The sequence below is a fragment of the Colossoma macropomum genome, unplaced genomic scaffold, assembly GCF_904425465.1.
Source record: "Colossoma macropomum unplaced genomic scaffold, Colossoma_macropomum, whole genome shotgun sequence".
Lineage (NCBI taxonomy): Eukaryota > Metazoa > Chordata > Actinopteri > Characiformes > Serrasalmidae > Colossoma > Colossoma macropomum.
Genome location: NW_023494787.1, coordinates 17,752,186 through 17,763,193, shown reverse-complemented (window position 1 = coordinate 17,763,193; position 11,008 = coordinate 17,752,186).

The window sequence follows — 11,008 nt, the reverse complement described above, 5'->3', positions numbered from 1 at the left end:
CCTTTTATTTCCTGTGAGAAAAACTTGTGTTTGAACGAATGCTGTACAAAAACCGTGCATGTGGTCAGTCCCAAAAGAACAAGCTCACTATTCCTAATATACTCAAAACTTTTGTAAAGCAGCAGCGTATTTATAACCAGTTCATGTAGTAACTTTCTCTGAGGCAGTTATTATAGTCATTAAACTCTACGGACGTCTGGTTCTTATCACCACCATTGTGAACAATTCTAACTCGGTAAGTTTCTCTACAACAGCTCATTTCACATCAAACCACTCTGAATGACTTTGTTCACATCTTAATGATTTCATTATGCACTCATTTTTGAAAGATCAGTGGAATTCCCCTTTAATCATGTCAGCTGCTTTGCTAAATTAGCTTTACTGCATTGATATCAATACATGTTATGTTGCTGTTTTCTATGATTTCTTTTCAACAACTTCAAAATCAATAATAGGCTTTGGCACGGCTTTTGCAAAAAGCTTTCGTATCATAGGTTGCTGTGGCAATGTATCTATCTATCTCACTCCTGCTGTATTTGTGGAAACATTCAGCCCTTTCCAGATAAGCCAGATGCTGTGCAAGCTATCAGCCTGCCCCCATTCAGGCTCTATTTACTGTGTTGCGAATCAGATGACTGGTGCTCAATGGAACCCACTGGACGGTCAGTAAATGGTCAGTAAACAAGGGATTCCCAGTAGCCTACTTTCACTGTTGGATGCACTTCTTATCGTAAGCAAACTGGCAACATCCTCCAGCTTTTGATAACGGTGTGTCTGGCACCTGTCTGTATGTGAGTGTTTGCCCTCAGACATATAGACAACAATGCAGTGTTTCCCCCTTTGGCACTGAGGCCTGGTGTTTGTTCTCAGTAATGAGGCAGTGCACTGACCATCCTGTGGAAAGCGCTACGTTTGTCTTTACTCCCCTTGGCAGCTGTTTCCTTTGTCCTTCTTGTCTTGAGACTGTACTCAGTTGTTGTGTCAGCACAGGTGATTACACTCCGTATGAACTTCCTTTAACCTTTCTCTAACCATAGCACATAGCTGCCATGTCCTGTAGGCCTTCGATATTGTGCTGCAATGTACCAAACATTTTAATTTAAAAATCAAATTATTCACATGGTGAAACTTCAACACAACTATATGCAGGTTTAATGCCATTCTCGTGCAACCTGACAGTTCCATTAAACAATTCAAAAGACAATTTGATTATTACACTAGTTAGCGAGATCAGTAGGTAGTACTTTTCATACATTGTGGCTGCCTGTATTAAAAACAACATCTTTATTGTGTTATTTAGTCTACATTTTGTCGCTGCCAGAGCAAAACTTTGTCTCCCCAAAATGGTAACTTCACAGGAGAAGGACAAAACCTTCCTAACTTGTACTGGACATTAATGTAACAAGTAATTTTAGACCATTTCTATTGGTTTTGGTAATGCAATTATGCAACGTAATAACATAATACAAATGCTAACTGGAGTAACTGGAGTATTTTTTGCAAATATCAAAACAACAAAAATAGAGATATAAGTTTTGTTGCACATCAACAACAATTTGCATCCTAAGTTGAGCAGAATACACTGAAATAGTGATAGCTGTGTATTTAGATTGTGTTTAGAATGGTTAGACTGATCATTAATTAGAAAGAAAGTAGGTTTTCTCCTCATTTTTTTTGTAAATTACTCTGACTACTGCCTTTACAAAATGTAACATGGACCGAATACTACATTTGTGTATTCTAAAAACATATTCCTTATACATTTCGTTACGCCCTAACTCTGTTTGCGTCTGTTTCATTTTTATGTAAAGAGACTGCTATGTAAACCATGACACAGCAGGCAAAACAGAAAAAAAGTTGGGACTTGCACAAGTAGCCAGTGCTAACCTTAGCTGTATAGCTAATTAGCCAGCTGAAGGGCCATTTCAGCCTAAAATTAGCATTTGATATGTCATTTGTCTTGCTATGTAATATTCTGTACTGCAGAATTGTGACCATGAGCCTCATCGGTTTGACAGAATCCATGATTTTTTTATCCTTTTTGTGTTTACATGTATTTGTCTTCTCTTACTACAGTGCCGACACCCATGAGTTGTACACATAACTGGAAATCCCTACAGAACTGAACAAATACTGACTGCTAGCCACTACAGGCTAATAAAAAATAATACATCTGGGGCGCTAGCTAGCATACAGATAGTACTAGCCTCACTTGGTCACCAAACTAGGAAGTCATAAGTTGAAGAAACATTCAGTCAGCTAGCAAAGAACAAAACAAAATAAAACACCCTCCCCCCAAGTGTCGGCCCAAAGCACTTGTAGTCTCTCAAAATTTATTTCCATCTTCAAGATACATCGTCAGAAGAGGGTTTTCCTAGCCTTTAAATCAGGAAATCTTGTTTTGGAGACTACAGTGGGAAATAGGTGAGCAGGCATGTTCACAAACAGATGTACCAATTTACCTTTTTATTTTGGCTGGAGTGTCTATTTAAGTGATCTGGCTACCAGCAAATAAACAGCATTATTGGAAGAGACCATTTTCTGTTTCATTATCTTGTCCACCATGTGCTTACTGAAACAACTGGTTACAATGTTAACATTAGATATGATGATTATGTTGTATGCTATCTGCATTTTGGTTGGGCATTTCACAAAACTTGCTTCACATAGTCAAAATGTTTGCACTGTTGAGGCTGAGCTTGAACAAGTTAGCTGAAGTGAGCTGCAGGAGGGTTTACGTTACGCAACACAAGTAAAATTTAGTTTCATGTGAGTTTAAGGCAACTAAAGTTGTGTGGTGCTAAATACCAGATTAAAAACATACATCTACACTTTTCAGTGAAGAGATATATTTCAAGAACCACCCCCCTTCTTTCTCTCATGAGGAATATAATGTCTGACCTTCAGCTGCTCCTGCACGTCTGCAGCCCTTACAGGTGTTAGCAATAGAGGAATGCATAAATGAATGGTACAGGTCTTTACAAGCCAAAATTCAGCTGCTCAGCAGGACCCATCTTTCATATTAAATTCAAACCCGGCTATAAAGGTGGTGACCTTTACACACTGGCACAGTACAGCTTATGATTATTCTGAGGAAGGAACTGGATCATAAAAGTGGATGGTGTGAGTCAGAGCTAAATTTTAGAGCTTAAAGTGGCAATGGTTTTGCGAGACACACGTCTCTAGTAACTTTCATCACCGTATTGCACAATTCGACTTTCAAATGAAAGTAAATTGTGCAAGTCAAGGAGATTAAAAGCAGTGACATTAGTGGAAAAAAAGCAGTGGCTGTATGCGCTTAACCCCCCACCCGCCCCTTCCACCCCTTCCACCCCTTCCACCCCTTCTCAGAAGGCTGCTATTTGCTTTGGGCAAATGGGCCAGTTGCACAACTGTTCAAATGGCTTCTCACAATAACCTGCAGTAAACAGAGGTACAAAAGCAAGCAGAGCTGATTTAGCACCCCCCTCGAACCACCCTCGAAAAACTTCCACTGGTCTTGCACTAGCCAGAAGTGACATACCTCTCTGTAAATTGCAAATAGTACAGTCCTCCACAAGTTAGCGCATATGTAAAGACCTCGATTATGAAATTTCAAAGACTTCAGAGCAACCTCTGCGTGCAGAGTATTTCAGCATACGCTTGTATTGCATCACTCAAATCCCTTACTTGTATAAGCTGTTTTTCTGTGCTATGATCTTATGATCTTATGAGGGGAAATTTAATGCGGATGCTTTTTACCAGTATGCTGTACTTGAAGGAATAGTGCAGCGTTTTTCCAACCTAATCTCTTTCTGCTGCATCCACATCATATGGTCGATTACAATGGATAATAATTTTGATGTGTTTATGTGTTCAAAAGAACAGTAAACCAGTTGACTTGTAAAAGAAGCCAATGGGCAGGTTGAAAAAGACTGGAGTATTTCTTTAAAGAAGTAATCCATTTATTCCCTCATAGGAAGCTCATATGAAGCTGCCTGAGTGATTAAAGGGATTTGTGGAATACCCTCTCTAACTCTGTCCTCAGTGTGGCCCCTTGCGAAATTCCTGAAAGTATAAATAGGCAAACTCTTTGCCTTTCAAATGGCTCACGATGCTGCCGAGAATCTCAGTGATTTTCACAAGAACACAATTGTCGTTTCTCATGCTGTTCGGGAGGCGCGAGGGATCAGTGGCTTCAGTCTTGTCTGTGTGAAAATCGAGAACATTATTAGACCACAAAAGGCCCTTTATCACTGCTTCTTCTGTTGACTGAGCAAGCCATCTAAGGACAGGAACTGCAGAAACCATAAACATAAATAGAGGCATGTTCCGGTTGATGAGGCCACCGCACAGCCAGTGGGGAAAGTGTTGTGCAATCAATGGGCTTGGCTAATTACATGGGATCAAATAGTGGCTCCATAGCAACCTCTCCACATTTTCCAAAACAGGCTGGAGCGGCTGCGTGACTCCCCCATCCGGTGCTGCGACACGGCCACTTCTCCTGTGCCGCCGAGGTGATTAGCTTGCTCTGTTTATTCCTGATGACACAGCCAAGCGGCCCATGTTTGGAGCCAGTAGCACTGGATATGGCTTGGCATGTTAATGCAGTTCCAGTATAACCACAACTCTTGCCAGCATACAACAAGACAAAGTTACTGTTCCTGGTATGTTGGGAATTCACAACTCAACATTCTTCCAAGCCTGACTGTCAGCAAGCAGTGAGGAATGATGGCATGGATGTGTTTTCTTCTCCTTTGAGTTTAAGGCTTTGGCCTTTGAGGGAAACGGTAAAAGTGTGCTTTGGCTGCACAACATGTGTGGTCAAAAGAAGCTGGGGCACATTCTACACTGTTCTACAAATCCTGTGGGATTTTCCCAATTAGTGCCCGCTTCCCAGCCAGTAGTGAAACCACAGGCCTGTCATAATAAAACCCCAGATGCTGATTTAATGGATTGCCTTTTCATTGCAAGCTGCATTTGGACTTCACTTTTACTGCCAGACTTGCTGTGTTTTGGCATGTTGGGTGAGTTCACAGTGGAAGGATCACAGAGAGGACAGTTGGGTTCAGTACAGAGAGCTCTGAGGTTATGAAGCCCTGAGGAACAGACTTTCTCACCTCTCACCCCGTGAGAAATACTTATCTTGTGCATGTGCAAGCAAACACATATAATCAAATACAACAGAATAAATTTTGATAAACTCTTTAGCTTCCTAGTGTTTAAGCACAAAGTGGATGTTCTTTAGTAATGTTTCTCTATTAAATGTAGTCATGTTAGAAGAGGCTGTGCTTAAAAAGAGTTCTTTGGACTGATGGCATTCATAGGATTCATTTTTGTAAATGAGATGTGTAAGTGTGAAGAGCTTTTGTAAAGTTTAAAGAACCTCCACATAAGGGTTCCATAGTGATATGTCTATTTTTTGTCTAAAAAAACTAAGTTAAAGTATAAGAGAGTAGGAATAAAAGTATATCTATTTGCATATTTACATGGTATATAAGATAGATTTGTTGTATTTACATGAGAGCAGGCACTAAGTGATATGAGGTAGTCTAAAAGCACAATGAGTATAGAAGTATAAAGTATAGAGAGTGTAAAAGTATAAAGAACCTTCACATGATGTAAAGCAGGGGTGCCCAGTGCCGATCGTGGAGATCTACCACCCTGAAAAGTTCAAATCCAACATATCTGGCTCTAATATTCACATGCCCCTGAAGTCCTTCATTACCTGGATCAGGTATATTAGATTAGGGTTGGAGCTAAACTGTGCAGAGTGGGACCAGGACTGGGTACTGCTGATGTAAAGGTTCTCTACTAATGTAAGTGTTCTTGCTAGAACCCTCACATTATGCGGAGATTCTTTAAAACTTAAGAAAGGCTCTTCACACTTACACAACTCATTTACAAAAATGATTCTCCTGAGCTGTGGTTCTCAAACCAGTCCTCTAGGCCCCTACACGGCCCACAGTGTTGCTCCAACCAATGCAAACAGTGCGAAAGGATAGTGCAAAAATGTGGACCAATTCAAGCGCTGTTCCAAATAACTGTCCATTGAAAGGTAGAGAATTAAAAGTGGTACATTGGCAAGCATCATGCTGAGTGATGGGGGAAAGGGAGGGCCGCCCTACCACCCTAGAGAGAGTGAGAAAACCACAGCTGGCTGTGGCATTGATGGGGATCTAACTTGTGAACACCTGATGATAGGACCAACACTTGGACAATTTTGCCACTTAGCTCATTAGTCCAGTCCGAAAGATGAGGATTGGTGCAGCGTGGGCACTACTGAAGAAACCCTTCAGATCTAGAGGGCCATAACAATACTCAGTTTTTCCTGCATTAATGCACCTGATTCAAAGTTTAGATCATTTAGGTGAGTTTTTAGAGCAGTGCTGCGCAGTCTTTTAATCCTATATTAGAAAGCCTGTGTGGTCAACACATCAACACCCTTTAGGATAGACAGTATATGTATGGAGATGGAAAAATTTGCCGTTCTAAAATCTGTTAACATCTCTAATAATAATATAGGCCTAAAATGAATAAATAACGTAGGCCTAATGTTAACTGTTATGATTTACTAACTAAAGAACTGTAGCTGAGGCCCACTCCTCTCATTTGTATTTTGAAATAAATAAATATAAGCCTTGTTGTGATTAGCCTGTGTGAATACACACCTCTGAGACCATAAAATGCTTGGAAAGAAAGTCTTGTTACATCAGGCTGCAGCTTTTTTATGGCTACGCATTATGGGTCACCTTGTTTTCACTGTGTTATTAAAAAAGAGAGGAACACTGCAGAGAGAAACAAGGACAACCTGTACAGGTGTGAAGAGCCTTAGTGAGATTTACTTTAACAGGCTGCCAGCAGAGTTTTGCTCCTATGTGGTGTCAAAGGATTGAAGCTTATCTGTAGATCAGGACCCTTTCTTAAAGACTCAGGGTCCTTGACTTAGTTCATGACTAATTTTCAGCTTCACAAAAGCAGTGGAACAGTGGTTAACTCAGTTTACCAAGATGGTTAACTTCCTCTGTTAATCCAGGTTTAGATACTCAAGCTATGATTTATCCTCATGCACATGTTTATGATGAAATGCCAATCATGTGAATCATAAATCGTGCAGTTTATTTTTATTAATAACAATAAAAAGCAGTGCTGTCTCCACTGCTTTATTGGAGTAGTAATTGTGCTATTTGCTTAACAGTTATGTTCTACGATTTGCTTCTTCAGCAAAAAAGGTATATTCCACCTCTGTCAGTCCCTGATTGGTCAGAGGCTTGGCTCTGATTGGTCCAAGTGCTGATTATGATCCAAAATCCTGAATTTAACCTGCCCTGGAGCATCTTAGGTGTACAGTATAAGTAGCCATGTTGATGTATCCAGGTAAAAAATGATTCCCTGTCATGAGACAGAAAATCCAGGGCAAGACTGAACTAGGTTAAAAGTTAGCAAGAAAAGAGACAGAACCAAAAAACAAAAACAGAGAAATTTCTTTTTGATTGTGTTGATGTTGCTTATGACACTAAGTATAATAAGACCTGGAGCCAACCTACTGTCAGAGAAAGTAATGCAAAAAATACATCAGTTCGTGTCAGTTCGTGAGAATCAGTATTCTTCCACCACCCTGCACACTCAAACAAGAAATTTCTGATGTGAGTTCAGAGATGAGTGTCAGTTGATAGCTTCCTGCATTTTCTCTGGCTGAGGTAATTCTCTCACAGGTCGCTGTCACCTTCTCATTTTCCCGTCATTTCTCAGACCTCATGAAACCTGGTGGGTTTACTTTGATGACCTGCTGTGCTTTGTGGCTTTGGATGTCAGTTTTTGGTGTTAAATTTCAGCTCAGATTTTTTGAAGCCTATGCTTTTCCTCGAGAAACAGAGCCACAGGATGTTGCTTGCTATGTGCAGCAGCATGCATGTGCTGAATGCCATGCATCATGCTTCCCCACTGACTCAGCTTGACAAAGATAATCCAGCATCTTAAGCAGATAAACATGAAAGGATAAGGAGTCTCTGTGTGCCAAGCAAACACTTCACAGTTACAAGTAAAAACTCTCCATCTCTCTGTCAGACACACATGTTTCTGAGCTGCTGCTGTGCAGCTGGCTGGGTCACAGCCAACGCAGGCAAATGCCCGGTTCGTCGTTTCCGCCAACAGGGAGCTTATGACCTCAAGGCCTCACTGACAGATTGTATCAGATAAGCATTTGCGCAATGCTCTCTCTGTGGCAGCCGCTCTGCCTTTGGAGGTGGATGTCGAAACCATTAACAAAAACAACTACTGGGTGACAGAGATTGGCAACTGCAACATGAGAACAACCTTGCTTAAAGAGTCTGCCTCCTTTTAGGGCACGTTAAATGATTAAAGGGCCCGAATAATGTAAAAACAAATTATATTCACTTTTTTAGAGTTTGATGTCGTATGTAAGCATGGTTAATGTTTCAAAATGTCCATAAAGACCATATATTAAAAATTAATCTGCAAAAACAGGTAATCTTGAAGTTAATTGTTTTGTGATGTCAAAAATATCTATGCAATTTAATTTCCGCCCATTCAGCCTACTGCAGCTCAGCTCTGACAGTTTATGTTGAAGTTATAAAGAGTGTTTTAGTCTGGAGTGAAGCACAATGCAAGACAGCCAATCAAAACAGAGAACAAAATCAGCCTGTTTGATTCCAGGGGATAAAAAGGCTGGAGACTTGTTTTAATCCCACTTGAAAGTCTCACATGTTAGATTGATAATATGTTACCTGTCCATGCTCAACCCAAAAATGTGTTCTTTAATAGCAATTGTTGTCAGATTGAACAAGCTTTAATGAGCACTGGCAAAAATCCCATTCAACTATGAGAAATTGAGTTTTAGAGTTGCTACATATCTTTGAGTTTTGGGTTTAAAATGTTATGCTACAGAGCTGGACTGTGTTATTGGAACTGATCAAATTATCCAGGTTGGAAACAACAGCAATAAATGTGGTGCCATGCCAACATTAGGACAATTACATAGCAAAACCTACATTCGATGTATGCTAACACTGTAACATTTCATACACATACAAAATAAATATCATTTCAAAACACTATAATATTTTTCCAAACATTAGAAACAGTAATTAGTAAAGCTCAACTGATAACACATTAAATGAACCCTGCTACATAACACTGGCATAACCATGCCATAAACATGTTATGGCAGATGTAATATGATGTCACAAGCTGTGATGACAGATTTTATTCAGCAATATAACATTGTCACATTATGGCATCTGTCATGATAATTACTGATAACATGACACTCTTACATTACTAGACATAATTTGTCATGGCAACTCATGACAGTATATAACATCTGCCATTACATGTTCATGGCATGGTTATGTCAATGTTTTGCAGCAGGACTCGAGCGCTACTGCTTGTCCCACCCGGCAGCGATTGCTATAGAATAGAATGAATTTGTGGGCAGAGCACAAATAGATGAACTGAGCAAACACCATCCTCTAGACCAGGGGTTTTCATCTCCAGTTTGCCCATCCCACCTTGCGATGGTTGCTATGAAAGAATGCATTTGAGGGCAGATCATTTGAGGGCTTGGCCTATTGAGCAAACCTCATCACCTAGACCAGGGGTTTTCATCTCAAGTCCTGGAGATACACTGCCCTGTACAGGTTCAAGCTCTAGCGCACCTAATGAAATTCATGAAGGGCATGATATAAATATACAAAACTATGATATACAAAACACTTAACATGACAACAAAGCAACATATATGAATGGGCATCATATTGGCATTAAAGCAACATGAAGGAACTTGTGCAAACATTGTCAACTGTAAACTTTACAGAAAGATTGAGGCCTCATTGTAGCATTCAAGTAATTAAAGAATTTAACTGCAGGTGTGTGGTGATGGTAAAGGGATGTATGATCAATCTACACTCTTAAAAAGATGCTTCTTTAAGGGTTCTTTAGTAAAGAAAATTGTTCTATAAAGAACCATGAACCTTTTTGAAAAGGTTCTATATTGAACCATCAACAGCACATTCTCTGTCAGTCTGAAGACCCCTTTCTTGATGCAAAGAACCATTTACTCTTGCAAAGGGTTTTTTGAGTGTTCAGGGTTCTTTATAGAACCATTTTCTTTACCAAAGAACTCTTAAACAACTATCTTTTTTATGGTGGATGTTGGAAAGGATCTAGGAGCATCAATGTGTTCAGTGATCTGACTGCCTCAGGGAAGAAGCTGTTGCAGAGTCTGGAGGTGGTAGAACAGATGCTCTGGTACCTTCTGCTACATGACAGGAAGTTGAAGAGTCCAGAGGAGCAGAAGGGGTTGTCCAGAATGCTGGGGGCCTTGTGGATGCAGTTCTTGTGGTAGGAGGTGTTGATGGTCTGGTGTTGAAAAATCGACTGGAGTTGAAAAATCTGATCTAGACCAGCAGTATATAAAACTCAGGTCCTGTTGGGCCTCAGCAGTGCATGTTTAGCACTCTACTGCATTTAACACAACTGATTCAAACCATCAGCTAATGAAGACCTTCATCAAGGCCATCACAGTTGAATTTGATGTGTTAGAAGAGAAATCGAATCCCTTATGGTCCAGTCATATCATCCTTTTCTTTACGCAAATGCTTCTTTATGTGTGGGTTTAACGTCCTTTTGTGTACTATGTTATTTCTATCCTCTATCTGTTCGTATAAAGGGAACTTGGCTCTACCAAAGGCACAATACAAATTCTTCTCCCTGCATGGTTTTGGTCCTTAAAGACCTAACCTACATCAAAAATGAACTCTAACTGCTTTCTATCTTGATATGATGCAATTAGTTGGCATTTTGCTGGCAAAGTTATAAAACCAACAGAATGGAGCAGATTTGTTCCAGTAATGACAGTAGTAGCACCCGTGTGCCTGCCAGTGAAGAGGAGTGAGCCAGAGTGGAGAGACTGTGTATAGCGTCCTCTCTCTCTACCATTAGCACTATTCGTGACTCAGGGGGACACACCCCGGCATTTTTTTTTTTTTTAAACGAAACCACACACTAG